General features: G+C 40.4%; 1 long non-coding RNA gene across 4 annotated transcripts in view; it reads left to right on the forward strand.

Moving 5' to 3' along the window:
- Positions 1 to 15,009, forward strand: part of LOC132399360 (uncharacterized) — an 80,686-nt gene extending 65,677 nt beyond the window's left edge. For 3 of the 4 annotated variants that reach the window (XR_009513973.1, XR_009513972.1, XR_009513974.1), the window contains exon 3: positions 8,135 to 15,009. This is a non-coding gene — a long non-coding RNA (uncharacterized LOC132399360). The remainder of the gene's footprint in view (positions 1 to 8,134) is intronic. The other variant, XR_009513975.1, reaches the window with a different exon arrangement.
- Positions 15,010 to 15,250: the final 241 nt, after the last annotated feature.

The following is a 15,250-nucleotide window of genomic DNA, read 5'->3' on the forward strand; positions in this document are numbered from 1 at the left end:
AATTTGTAGGAAAGGGGTGAGAATTTTTAACCCTGGCATTGATTGGAGAAACATGTCTGCAGTGTAATCTTCACAAATTTTCTTGTTATTGGAACACAGGTGGGAGGATACCCGTGTAGGGGTGTTGTGGTACACCACAGGTTGGGATGAGGGGGTCAGGCGAAAGGCCCAGAAAGAACATCCTCAGCATGTCAATTGAGGCAACCTCATCTGCTCTGCAGCCGCTGTTGGAAAATTTTGTTGTCCGAGTTAGATAGGTGGTGATTTGGTAGATATGGTCCTGTAGATCTGCACTTCATTTGTCCTCATGTCATTTGTATTGTTTATTAGGGAATTTCTGCTGGAAATTCCTAATTGGCCATTGACAATTTGGCAGAGATTCTATCAAATTTCCTGGAATTAAAGTTCAAATGTGGATGCATGCTTAGGATCATGCATTTAGGGACAGGAATGTACTGGGTAATAATTGTCTGCCTGTCTCCATCAGCTGAGATCAACATTTTACAGGAACAAAGAACAAATCAAAAGCATGGCCGATTCTGCTGTGGATTCAGTCAGACCATCTTGTCAGAAGATAAGGATACACATAGATATTCTGGATTCAGGAAACTCATTGACCCAAACCATTATAATTCAAAGTACATGTATTATCAAACTATCTATGCAGTGTACAACCCTGAGATTTGTCTTCTCAGAGACAGCCACGAAACAAAGCAAAGCACAGAATTTGTTTAAAGAAAAACATGAAGCCCCCCCACGTGCAAAAATACATATTGCACAAATGGCAAAAAAAGAGTGAAAAACTCAGAATATAAAGCACTAAAATCAAAAGACTCCAGGCATACTCAGTAGAATACAGTTCAGTTCAATCTCGGACAGTGTCGTTCATGATCTGTAGGCCACCCCGATCAAAATCGCAACAAAATAAAGGACTGACCGGAAAAGAAACACATCATAACGTGAACCACAGCGTCCAATCGACAAACCATGTTGATTAAACCTTGTCTAAGACCCAGGATTCTGGCCCAATCCTCTGACAGCATCAAGGGAGAAAGAAACCATTCGAACGCAGGGATCTTTCTCCCGGAGCAGTGAGTGAGAGAGAAACCATCACAGGCAAGCAGTTTCCTCTGGCAGCACGAGCGAGAGGCTCGTCTTCCACTTTCGCCTCAATGCTTTCAATCTTCCTTGATGCTTTAATCGGCAAGGTCGGCAAGAAATGGAATCGATAATGAGCTTTCGCACGGCCTCCAGGCTTCTTGTTCTTGAGGTTGCACACTCTGCTCGAAACCTCATAAAACATCCTCGGAGACAGCAAAGCCCCAGGTCACTCAATTGGCCTGAAGACGCACCACCAAAATGTAGATCTGAGGCTCCAACAGTAGCAGAACCACGTTTGCAAGAAAGGGAAGTTTTAAAAGATGTGAAAGAAGTAATTTTGTGAACTGTCTGGAGTTATATGACTATCTAGTTTGGAATCTGATTCAGTGATTTCTGAGTAAATAAAAAAAAATCAGTGATAAAAGATGCAACCAACTAAGTTTGGGAATAACCATTTAACATTAACTAAACATAGTGGACACTTATTACCATCCAAAAGCTGAGCATAGTCTGATTAAAAATGTACAATTAAACTTCTTTTTTGCTGCTCTTTCCATTTTGTTTTTCTGTTCGTTAAAGTTTTTATGAACTTTTCCTTCTCATTAAAAGGCATTGTCTGATTCAGTTTCAGTTTTCACCTACAACCATATTTCCACTGTAGTTTCATTCCAGTTCTGGACACTCATGGATTGCTGCATACATTTCCAGAACTGTAAACTGCCTAGCTCACTGCCACTGCACCCAGCAATAAATTCAACTTTATTGCTATAGGCAGTACATATACAGTGTATTGCAGCTGCATGGTACTTTACAAACATGACAAACATAAGTTACCTTAAACTTAAATTAATCTAGAATACATAACGTACAATTGAATAGAAGTTTTAAAATAACTGTAGATGTCAAATATCTGAAATAACAACAGAAAATGAAAGGAATACTCAGCTGGTCAGCATTGTGGAAGGAGAAACAAATGGCATTTCAGATCCGAGATTCTTCACCAGAACTAGGAAACAGAACAAAACAATTTGGTTTTCAGACGCAGAGAAAGTGAGGAAAAGGCTGCTTGGAACAAAGGGAATTTCTCTGACAGAGACAGACCCATTGGATTAATGGAGGCAAGTAGGGCAACAGTCAGCAGCGAGTTTTGCTTCTTGTCACGGTAAGGCTATGGTACATGCCCAGCCGTCCAAACAAAATGCAAGAAAGAGAACAACTGAGCACAACTGATGACAAGTAGAAGTGGTTGATTCTGATAGAGACAGAAAGAAAGTTCAAAGTTCAAACTACCTTTATTATCACGCACTTTATACAACCTTGAGATTTGTCTCCTTACAGGCAGCCACAAAACAAAGAACCCCAATATTACTCATTAAAAACAAAAGCAGACCATCTAAAGCACCCAGTGTGTAGAGAGAGAACAAAGTATATTGTGCAAACAATAGAAGCAAGCAAACTGTGTTCAGAACTGAAGTTGACATCGCCAGGCATCACTGCAGTCGACCCAGACGTCCACTAGTCTCAGGCCGCAGCCTCAGTCCAGCACAGGGAAAAGCAAACTCCGCAAAGCAGTGAGCTGAACCAGACGGCCCCTTTTCTCTGACTCTGACACCCTGACCATTTCAATTTGGCCCAGTGCTTAAGTCATTCAGACTCTGGGTCGTTCCTTGCTCTCTGCCGCGTCGATACAGCCTCAGGCTTGGGCTCAGGTCCCACCACTTCAGTTTGGTCTGTATTTGATCATTCTAATTTGGCTCAGCTCCTAAATCAAGCAAACCTCGGATCTTTCCTCGACTTTGCCTCACCTCAGCTCCACCGCAGAGCCGGGCATCGAATTACCTCCAAGCGACTTCGGCCTGTTACTTAAGTTGGAGGATTTAGAATTGAACCCTGAAAGAGGCAACATGCTCAGATGGAAAATGACTGATGTTTCTTCAGCTTGCATTGGGCTCATTACACTGCAAGAGGCCACGGAGATAAAGGCTAGGTGGGAGTGTGGTGGGAAGGTAAGGTGGGAGACCATTAGTCCCTATGAACTAATTGCAGATGCTCACTGAACCTTCATGCAATCTGTGTTGCTTAATAGAATTGAGAACTTGCGGAGATCTGGTTAGAAGTTAGATTTCCTCTCTGTTTAAGTAAATCAGTATTTGTGTTTGGCTATATCAGCAAAAGATTTCAACTGGGAGAATGATTATCTTCCATCCCCAGTGTGTGAAACGATTTTTAACTGGCAGGAATAGGAAGGTCACTAAATGAGGCGGAAATGGAGTGAACAGAACCCACTAAAAGTGATGTCATAATTGAAAGGGACATAAAATGCACCTTTCTGGAGCTAAAGAATAAAAAGCAGTATTTTTACAGATATATTGGCACCTTAGTATGTACAATTTAGTTTCCATTATTCAAGGAGGAGGCAAATTATGGAAAAGGGATGGCAGAACAATTAAAGGGATAGACAGGTTGAACAGTCCACATTTCAGGGGAAGCTCGGTTCATATTTAAGGGAGGAAGACAAACAGAGAGAGATAACCAGACAGAAGAAGGCTCCTGTGATGTGTAAACACAGGCCACTGTGGTTGGTTCGGTTCTGTAAGCTCTTTGTAATGCTAAACAATCTCTGAAATCCAGTATTTCATCTGTTATCTGCTTTATTGTTCCATACAGTCTATGCTGATAACCTTTTTTGAGACGGCTCTTTCTTGCACAACAGGATGCAATTCAGCTATCTGATTAGGTTTTCTTTTTGCTTCCAAAGGTTACCAAATTGCACCGCACACTATAAGTTATTTCCCTGAAGCACAAATAGGTTGATAGTGCTTTTACGCTCTAGGGAATAAACGGTTTGTGTGTTCAACCTTCTCCCTTTGTTGATTTTTAGGCCAACAACTATTAATATGTACTGTAAGCCAAAAAGATGAGTAAATCTGCAGATAATGGAAATCCAAAGCAAACCAGAAAATGCTGAAGGATCTCAGCAGGTCAGGCAGCATCTATGGAAATGAACAAATAGTCGACGTTTCAGCCCTTGACCCTTTTTTCAGGACTGAGAATGAAGGGGGAAGATGACAGAATAAAATGGTGGAGGGGAGGGGAGGAGTCTAGCTGGAAGGTGATATGTGAAGTCAGGTGGGTGGGGAAAGTCAAGGGCTGGAGGAAAAGGAATCTGATAGGAGAGGAGAGTGGACCACAGGAGAAAGGGAAGGGGGAGGGATCCCTGGGGAAGTGATAGGCAAGTGGGAAGAGATAAAAGGTCAGAGTGGGGATTGAGGGAGGGTGGGGAAGGAGGGGATTTTTTTTTACCAGAAGGAGAAATCGATATTCATGCCATCAGGTTGGAGGCTGACCAGATGGAATATGAGGTATAGCCCCCCCACCCTGAGCATGGCCTCCTCTTGGCACAAGAGGAGGCCATGGACCAACATGTCATAATGAGAATGGGAATGGGAATTAAATTGATTTGTCATCAGGAGGTTTCACTTTTGGCAGATGGAGCAGAGGTGCTTGACAAAACATCCTCCAACTGACAACGGGTCTCTCCAACGTAGAGGAGGTCGCTTTGGGAGCATGGGACAGGATAGATGACCCCAGCAGATACACAAGTGAAGTGTTGCTGTAAGATGCCTAGCTTATTGGAACTGCTGTCAGTTACAGGATGTGAAAAGTTCAGACTCATCCTCCACAGGCTGCCTCATCACCAGACTCCACATTTGTCCATTGTAGTTATGAACTAGATATGTGATGCACCATCAATAACTCACTCTGAGATGTAAAGGCGAGATATCGGCTTTTATTGACTGGAAGAAGGAACAAGCAGTGAGTGACCACCATACTACATCCTGGAGACTGAGAGGCCGTGCTCAGGCCTTGATCGCCTTTATACAGGGGTCTGTGGGAGTAGCCACAGGAGCAGTCAGCAGGGAGCGTGTCCAGACAGGTATATGTAGTTCACCACAATATGAGAGTAGAAAAACTAGCTTTGGCTGGGACAAAACTCAAACTGCTCCCCCCATGCTCACTCTCACAGCTCCCACTTCCTCTCAGCTGAGAAAGACTGGGCACTGGTTTGAAAAGCATAATGTATGAAAGGTGACATCTGCTTCAGGACTCCAACTCCAACTGTAGGTTCTGTTCATCTTTACTGGATTGGTTAGTTTAAAGCTTAAAGAAAGTACAAGTTAATGAAAATGGTGATCCTTTGTGTCATTCTAATGGGTGTGTGATATACCTCAACAAAGCACAGGGCCCTAAACTAGTTGTGGTACTTAAGGTGGGCAGGCTAAAGAAATTCCAACATAATCCTACTTGGGATTAATATTGAGCAAATATGATTGCTGGCACCCAGAGTTTGATTTATCTTTGAAGCCCTAAAACCCTGCACGAATATGGGATAAAATGCATTGAACAACATTCTGGTGATAATTGTTGTTGTTCCTTTCCGCACCTTGTGGTACATCGGGCGGTATTCCTGGTTGTTTCTTTAGCATTATTTTGTCTGTTTTTACGAGGTCGAGTTGCTAGCTCAAGGCTCAACAAAGCATGGATGGAAAGTGTGCAAAGAGGCGGTCAGATTCAAAACCAGGACCACCTTCCTCGAAGTCCTGTGTGGCGGAACAGTCTGCTAATGGCGTTAGAGATTGTTTTGCTCATCAGCCAGATATTCCCATGGAAACAGCATTGTTAACAAAATAGCTGCAACGCGGTTGAGTGTAGATGCAACAACACTCAAGAAACTCACATCATCAAAGAAATCCTCTTGATTGGTACCCAGTCTACCAACCTCTATATCACACTCTTCATCACAGGTGCATTGTTCATATAGTTTGTACCATATATAAAAATATAGACCAGATTTACTTGTCAAGGTTGCTCTGACCACAGCCTAGTATCCCACCTTTACCACTATGCAAGACAAAGGCAGTAGACACATACAATTAACTTCAGGTTGGTCTCTATACCATAAGCTATACTGATTTGTAAATACATTGCTGTTTTTTTATTGTTGGTCACTTAAACCTGGAACCCCCCCCCCACCCCGCCCCAAACAGATTTCAAGAGCACCTTCATCAGAAGGACTACAGAGGTTTAGTTTATCATTACCTTCATATGTGTAGATAGGAATGGGCAATAAATGCCTGACCTTGATAGAAATGATTTACCTATAAATGAATAAGGTATTGTATCTGGTCTCTCTGGTTTTCTGCAAATCTGAATCATGTCTCTTTCTTCCCATTTCCACAACTATGATCACCAGTCTGGCCTCCAAATCTCTGAAGCCCCCTGGCCAAGATCAGTTTCACTCACTGTAAAATCCCCAGTACCACTGGTCACGATGCACTTAATTTTGAATTTCAACAGCTCACCTGTCATTTTAACTCTCCGCCTTTTATTTTCTAATCAATCCACAGGTTTACCAAAATATTGTCTCCAATCCCACATTCTTCACATTTTCAAACAAATGAGTAGCCGCTGTTCTTTAAACAAACTTCTACCAAAGAAATTTAAATACTTTCTCTAGAGGTGATGAAGCAATAGAAATACAACAAAATATAAGATTAATCAGCAAAATTTAAAGTCTTAATGATGATAAATAAGAATAATAGTTACATATTTTCAGAAAGAGATTAAAACTCTTAAAATGCATGGCATTGGTATGGGTTTATTACTGACAACTTCAGCAAGCTGCAGTGAAAAGTTTGTCTAGTGTACTCTTCATGCAATCAGATCATGACACAGTGCATTGAGGTAGTACAATAACAATGCAGAATAAAGTGGAAAGTACAGTCCAAGTAAACAACAAAGTTCAAGATCATTGATTGTGAGTTCAAGAGCCTATCTTATTGTACAAGACATTGATGCAAGAGTGTGATAACAGTGGGATAGAGGCTGTCTTTGAGCTTGGTGGTAGGTGCTTTCAGATTTTTTGTCTTCTCTCCAATGGCGCGTGGCCAAGTGGTCTACGTGTTGGACTAGCGATCTGAAGGTCATGAGTTCGAGCCAGCGTGTGGTGTCCTTGAGCAAGGCACTTAACCAGACATTGCTCCAGTCCATCCAGCTGAAAATGGGCACTGGCAAAAGGCTGGGGTTTAACCTCGCGATAGACTGGCATCCTATCTGGGGGCGGGGGGAGTCTTGTACTCTCAGTCGCTTCATGCCATAGAAACTGGCAGAGGCACTGGCCTGATGAGCCTATAAGGCTCAGGACAGACTTTAACTTTTTAACTCTCCAATGGCAGGGAAGAGAAGAGAGAATGATCAGTGTGAATGGGGTCTTTGATTTTGCTGGATGCTGTACCGATGCAGTGAGAAGCATAGACAGTACAGAGGGAAACCTGGTTTTTGTGATGTGCTAAGCTGTGTCCACAACTCTCTTCAGTTTCTTGTCGTCCTGTACAGAGCAGTTGCCAAACCAAGACTTTATGCATCTAATTTAATGCTTTCTGTGATGCATCAATAAAAATTGGTAAGAACAGGTTCTGTGATTAAGGAACCCTTATTCCAATATGTTTGTGTTTTCTAGAACAGAATTGCAGAACTTCCATATTATACTTCATATTCCAGTAATCAAAATGCCCATATTTAAATCAACATTCATAGTGGATGACAAATGAGATACTATAACTTTTACTTAAGTTAAAGTAATCCTTGAGAAGAGGTTGAGGAAATAATCCTCAAGGGGTCAAGTTTCATTCTAAAAATACTCATCTAAATTGTATGACTTGTTAAATAAATTGAAGTCAATGGAAGAAAAAACTTTTTAAACAGAAAACTTAAGGTTAAACTGAACTCAATATTAGAAGTATTAAGGACATGAAATACTTCGAAGTAGCAAATATTCTGAAAAGTTACTTTTATTGATAAATGAATTTGTGGGCAACATTTCAGAACTATGTTTACGGAGAATTAGCTCACATTTAGTTGGTATCTTTTCTATTTGAATTGAATTATCTTTAGCTTAACGTAAATCATGTTTTGTTTGCACTAAATGTTATGGTTGTACATAATTCATTCAGCTATTTCTTCATCTTTCCAGGTGATGAGGGACTGATAGAAGCTGGAGGAGCCCCATGGCTCACTGGTTGGTGGAATTGGACCTGGCACACTGAGGGGTATTAGGTCAATTTGGATGGCAGGGTGGAGATATGTCTCTGCCAAAGGAGGTGTAAAACACTCCTTCCCACCGCTGGCCTGCAGGTCAGCACTCTTATGCAAGGTGTAGACCTGGGTTCATGTGAAGCCATGGGAGCAGGTGATGGACGGTCGTATGAGCAGCCGGTGCATAACACAAGTCCTAGTTATGCATCCACCAGTATGCAAACAATCTCTGAAGAGTATTGACAATATCTGGGGTCACGTGTCTTGTAAAGACACCGTCTAGTAGAAGGCAATAGCACACTACATCTATAGAAAAATTTACTAAGAACAACCATGGTCACAGGACCATGATCACCTACAACATATCGACATGGCACATAATGATGATAATGACTGGGTAGCATTATGTCTGCCTTCAGGCCAACTCTGGTCATCCTCCTTCATTTTTTCACATTGCTCATATCGATTAAATCTTCTATATATTCACTGATGAATTACATGACAGAAGGGGTTTGTTATATTAATACAGTCCTCATGTATCACAGCATATCTTGTCTTATCCTCTCTTGGATAGCTGATGTCCTCTTCATGGTGCATTGTTTAAAAAATATTCTTATGTGCACTTTACCTCATACCAAATGCATTTCATTTTCCAATTGATCATGTTGTCATTTACAATATTTGCAATATCTAAGCCAGCTTGACTATACTTCCCTGTTTTGTCTTTTGCTCAGCACATGTACATCTGTTGTTGGCTAGTCAACATTTCCAGCTTTGGTTTGGATAGCTTTGTAGCTTTGTAAGTCTCTGCACGCTTTTCATATAGGACCTCTTACTTTGGGCTGGATTCCTGATTTCTACACTTTGCTTGATCTCTGATGGGTGAGTCCTTTAAATCTGTGAAATTATCTAGCAGCAATTAGGAAACCATCAAAGACTTCTCCCTGCTTCTGGTTGCGTGTAAAGAACCACAGAAGCATTTTTTTCTCATTTCTAGCCAAGTTGCAAAATGCTTGTAATACATTCTCTAGGGTCTCATTTAAGGGCTTTATACTGCAGCACTAACCTCTTCCCCTGTGACCAATGAGATACAATCATGTTTTTTTTCTTTCATCTGATTAGGTTTAGGTGCCAAAACAACTCAATACACAAAATATATTCTTCCTTCAATGGCTTTATCTTTTAAACAAGGTGCTTGCTTGGAAAACTAGTGGTTGTGTATCCTTAATTGTTTGACCTACCATCTTCTGTCTTGAATCGCCCCGATTGTAAAAGTCCACATCTCATTTTAACTGAAGAATTACAACAGGATTTAGAATTCTAATAACTGCTAGCTTAAAATTTCAGAGCTTCATCAACCAACATCATTATTCAGTATCTTTCTGTGTACTACTGTGTTTTGCACCCTGGTTCGAAAAAACGATGTCCTGTTTCTGTATACGTTGTATGGTTATATACATTATATACGTATATAGTTAAATAACAATAAATTCGACTTCTCAAAGATACTGGAAAATAGCAATTCAAATTGATAACAAGTATATTTTTGTAAATTATAGCACTAGACAACATCACTTAATCTGCTTTTTTTATTTTTGGAGTGGCAGACAAACTCTGAGATGTTTCATACATTAAATGATGTCGCAACAACTGTTTATTGCATGATATAATCCTTAAATTGGTAAAACCTTAAAACTGCAATGAGCTACCATACAAAGGCCACAACATCCAGGACATATGTTTATGTCGCAAAAATGAATTAAAGAATCGTGCTGCCGAGGAACAGGCCCTTCCGGCCCATCCAGTGTTGTCTATCTACACTAATCCCCTTTGGCTTCATAGGCCTGTGTACCTTTCATAGCCAAGTACCAGTCCAAATGTCCCTTAAATGTCAAATGCCTTTAGCAGCTTGTTCCAGATAACGACCATCCTCTGTTTGAAAAACATACCCAGGATTTCCTTTAAATTTTTCCCCACTTACTGTAAAATAGAACCCTGTAGTTTCAAACTCTTATGGTCTGGGAGAAAGACTCTATCTATCCTACCTATGTCCCGTATAATTTTATGAATTTCCAAAGGTCACCCCTTCAGCCTCCTATGTTCCAGTGCTAATAACCCCAAATTATCCAATCTTTCTTTCTAACTACAGCATACAATATCTTGGTGAATCTCTTCAGCATTATCTACCAGACTTTTAATTGCTTTTAATTACCTCATGCTTGTCAGGATTAAGTTCCATCTGCCACTACTCTGCCCAAATTTCTTGCTGTACCTTTTGACCACTTTCTTTTCTTTCTACAGCTTTGCCAATTTCTGTGTCATCAACAAACTTATCCCCTACATTCTCATCCAATATATCTTGAAAGCAACAAAGTTTCCAGACTTTTACCTTGTCCTTGACAATTTTGTAAACGTTGACACCCTTTGAATTCCAGATAGATGACATCTGACTGTACGGAAGAACCAAAACCAAACTACTTCTGAGGTACTACACTCTAGTAAAAAAAAGTTGGAAAATCACAACGTCAGTGAATATCTGTGAGTTTTGATGAAAGATCATTGCTCTACAATGTTAACTCTGGTAAATCTCCAAACATGCTACCTGAATTACATTTCCTGTTTCTAGCTCACTTGGTATGAATTTCACATTATGGTGTTTTACTGATGTGGGTGCCTCTTCTAAAATGTGAAGATTGTCTTTCTTGGCCATAGTGGCAATGAAACCCCATTCTAGTTACATATGAAATAATCTTTCTTGGGGGATCTTTCCCATTACTGATTAATTTGGAAAAAAGCATAACCACATTTCTCCATTTGACATCGTTTACTCTTGTTCAGGAGACAAAATATGGGTGCTCCTCGACACTTCACCTGTGAATCGGCTGGTGTGGTATACTGCATCCAGTGCTCCCAGTGTGGCCTTTTATATATTGGTGAGACCCGACGCAGACTGGGAAACCGTTTCGCTGAACACCTATGCTCGGTCCACCAGAGAAAGCAGGATCTCCCAGTGGCCACACATTTTAATTCTGCGTCCTATTCCCATTCTGCTATGTTTATCCATGGCGTCCTCTACTGTTGAGATGAAGCCACACTCAGGTTGGAGGAACAACACCTTATATACCGGCTGGGTGGCCTCCAACCTGATGACATGAACATTGACTTCTCTAACTTCCGTTAATGCCCCTCCCCTTCTTACCCCATCCCTGATATATTTAGTTTTTTTTGTTCTCTCTCTGCCCATCACTTTGCCTGTTCTCCATCTCCCTCTGGTGCTCCCCTCCCCCTTTCTTTCCCCCTAGGCCTCCTGTCAAATGATCCTTTCCCTTCTCTAGCTCTGTATCACTTTTGCCAATCACCCCTCAGCTTCACCACCCCCCCCCCCCCGGTCTTCTCCTATCATTTTGCATTTTCTCCTCCACCTCCTACTTTCAAATCTCTTACTATCTTTCCTTTCAGTTAGTCCTGACGAAGGGTCTTGGCCCGAAAAGTTGACAGTGCTTCTCCCTATAGATGCTGCCTGGCCTGCTGTGTTCTACCAGCATTTTGTGAGTGTTGCCCTTCAAATGTCATTTTAGACGCTGCGTGTGGTGCCTTATTGGAACAAGTAGAAAACACTTTTGCTTAGCATAAAAGCAGTGAATATTTTTTCTAATTACTCCACTGATTGCAAAAGACACTGGGATAGTTTGAAGTTATAAACATGTATCTTGGTATATAACTTGTCAGCAGATGAATGGGTTACTTTTTAATCTTCCTCAGCCTTAGAATCTGCCATCTGTGCAGAGGCAACCCCATCATTTCACCTAGACAATCTATTGACATCTCAGCTGCACTTATACACAACAAGAACACACAGTCAGGGGAATCATATATCAGCGGTGCTAATACATCACACTCAAGCGTACCAATAGGGAATAATGTTAAAAATAGGAAAGGATGCAACAGAATAAATAAATCGTAACAGTTGTACACAACTTTGATGGAGATACATCTACAATTAACTCCATTGACAAGGATCAGGGAGGGGGTAATGGAGAGTAACATTTCTCCATGCAGAAGCTACTGCAATGAAAAGGCAATTAGGATAAAGCAAGAATTTGGAATAAGAACATGTTAATTAGGAATGCATGATTGAGGGAGGTTTAATTTTACCTCTTGGGCAGTAAACTGGTAGCTTACCTACCCAATTATCTATTCCCCAGTCATGCTTGGTAATGAGTGCTGATTAGACAATTGCAGGTATGCAGATGTCAGTTTTCCATGCTGGAAAACCAAGGGTCATACACTAGCATTACTTTACACTCAAATATTCCTGGGATTGAACTGGGTTCACTACGAGCAAATATTTGGACATTTGAATGGAGGATTACAACTTCGTTTAGCAGGTCCACCTGAAATGCTGAAATATAAACTTTATTTTATGCGTTCATTATGCCTCATGACCATTCTTCATGTTTGATTTAGATATTTAGCAATTTGACTACGGGGATGATTTATGTGAATGCACGTGCAGCAGAAGTAATTGGAATGCAATCAAAGAACACTGGTCCTCTCTCACCAAGCAACATGTTAGACTCCATCCTTGTTTCAGCCTAAGGAGATTTGTTCACTGAAAATGGGGATAATACTTGGGATGTTGACTAGATGGTTTGATGTTTTATACTCTGTCTTTTTTCACTCTTTTTTGCCATTTGCACAATTTGTTCTTTTTTTGTGTGTTTTTGATGTTTTTTTAAATGGGTTCCATGATTTTCTTTCTTTTGTGGCTGTCTGCAGGAAGAAGAATCTCACAGTTGTATACTGCATATGTACTTTGTTAATAAATATACTTTGAATATTTGAATGTTCCTAATTTCTATAATTACAAGGCTTGGGCCGAGTAATATCCGCCCAAAAATTGAAAAAGAACTGCCGTGCAACAGAAAACCAATTGGCGCTGAACAACATTACATCCATTTCTGTGAACTTGACACCCGTCTGGCAGGTTAATTCCTGCCCTATGAGTGGAATTTTTGTCCAAGTGTTCATGAAACTTGTTGGTGGAAAACATGCCCCAGCATCACCTACAGAAATTCAACACACAAAATTCACCCCAGGGATATTTTCAAATCTTATTTTTTTCCCACAGGCTAACACGGACTGATGGCAAAAGGCTTTATACAAGTACTTAAAGAGAATGAGAGTACCCGAAGTCATGGTGACAGAAGAGGCTGCAGATGCCGGAAATCTGGAACAACACCCAAAAGGAGCCGGAGGAACTCAGTGGTATCTATGGAGGAAGACAGATGGTTTACATTTCAGGTTAAGACCCTTCATCTCAACTGGAAAGAGAGGCAGAGAGCATGGATCAAAAGATGAAGGGAAGTGGTGCAGCAAGAGCTGCCAGATGTTACGTGGATCGAGGTAATGGAGAACAGGCAGCTGCAGAGGGAGGAATGATGTAAGAACATAGGAGATGATAATTATGAGTGACTTGTGGCTGAAGGAGATGGAATCTGATGGAGGAGGACAACGAACCAAGGAAGAAAGTGAAGGTGACGGGGAGCGAAATCAGTGGGAGGAATGTATGGGTGATGAGCAGATGGAGAGCGTGGGGAGGGGAAAGATATTGACGGATTGGGGCCAGTAGGATCAGGAGGAAGAATAATAAAAGGAGAGGAAGGGATAGAGGAGAGTGATTATAGGAAGTTAGAGAATTCAATGTTCAGGCCTTGAATCAGCAGATGACAGATATTTTGGTACAGGAACAGAAAATGGAATTAAAACAGCTGGTCATTATGAGATCCCGACTGGTGCTGGTGATGGAGAGAAAGTTCTTCATGAGATTGTAAGGAGTTGTGAACACAGATCTGTCCATCAGGTAAACCAGCCTCCTCTCCATTGACTCCATCTATACTTCAAGTTTCATATATTTTAAAAACTCATAAGGCAAACATAATAAACTACTGTTAAATAACTGTCTTAAGCTAAAATGGAATTTAATTTTTCTAAAGGTAGGCTTGGCAGATTTAATTTAAATAAAGGTTATAAATTGATGTTAATTAATGCTATTCACAACATGAAAATTTATTTGCATTGTTGAAACTGTGTGTTGCGACAATGTCAGGATTTTCTTTTATTACAAGAGAAACAAAACCTGTCATGGAGCCAACTATTGACGGGACACCATCAGTACAGATGCCAACACAGTCCCTCTAAGACAGACATTTGTTTCCAGACATGAAGACCAAATATTAAATATGTCTTGGCCTTTGCATATTTTGGGAAGCCCTTTGCAATAGAAAACATCTTCTTGAATTTCACCATCATTTACAAGTCTTAGGAATGTGACAACATGACATTTATTGGTGAAATCTATTGACTCGTCAACCTGGTTAGAGAAGCTGTAGTTTTTCAGTTTATCACACAATACGTCTTCAGCATCTTCTGACAGGTCATCAATACATTGACTTATTGTACTGTTCAAGAGTGAAACCTTTTCAATTTCTTGTACTGCATCTTGTTGTATTTTACCCACTATAATTTTGCATTCTGGTATTATTAGGTTCTCACCAACCGTGTGACTTTTCCTTTTCTTAGTAATAAGTTCTGCTATTAAATAAATGGCTCCTGGACCCTTTTACTGACAGTGACTTTATTAATGAAAGCCTTACTCTGTTTGTTTTGTGATTCCAATAGCCGTTTAAAATAATCAGCACTTTTATAGGTCATATGGTTGTGATTTGTAGTTAAGTGTCTTTTCAGTTTTGCTGGAGCCATTGTTACAATTGTAAATTGTTTGCCACAGACTAGACACAATGGAATTGGACAACCCAGATCACCAGTCCATGGAAAACACATTGATTTCATTGGAAAGATGGACTTTTTTGTGTTCATTTTTGCATAATACAAATGACATAATAAATAACTAAATGAGAAAACTGCAAAAAATATGAAAACTTCATGATACAAATCACTTCTAACCTACACAATCCACCTTTTGCAATGTTTACAACAACAGCAAAGTGGCAAGCCAGCAGCTGAGTCACAGCACGTAAAAATTCCTTCTTTA

Source organism: Hypanus sabinus, chromosome 9 (genome assembly GCF_030144855.1).
Source record: "Hypanus sabinus isolate sHypSab1 chromosome 9, sHypSab1.hap1, whole genome shotgun sequence".
Lineage (NCBI taxonomy): Eukaryota > Metazoa > Chordata > Chondrichthyes > Myliobatiformes > Dasyatidae > Hypanus > Hypanus sabinus.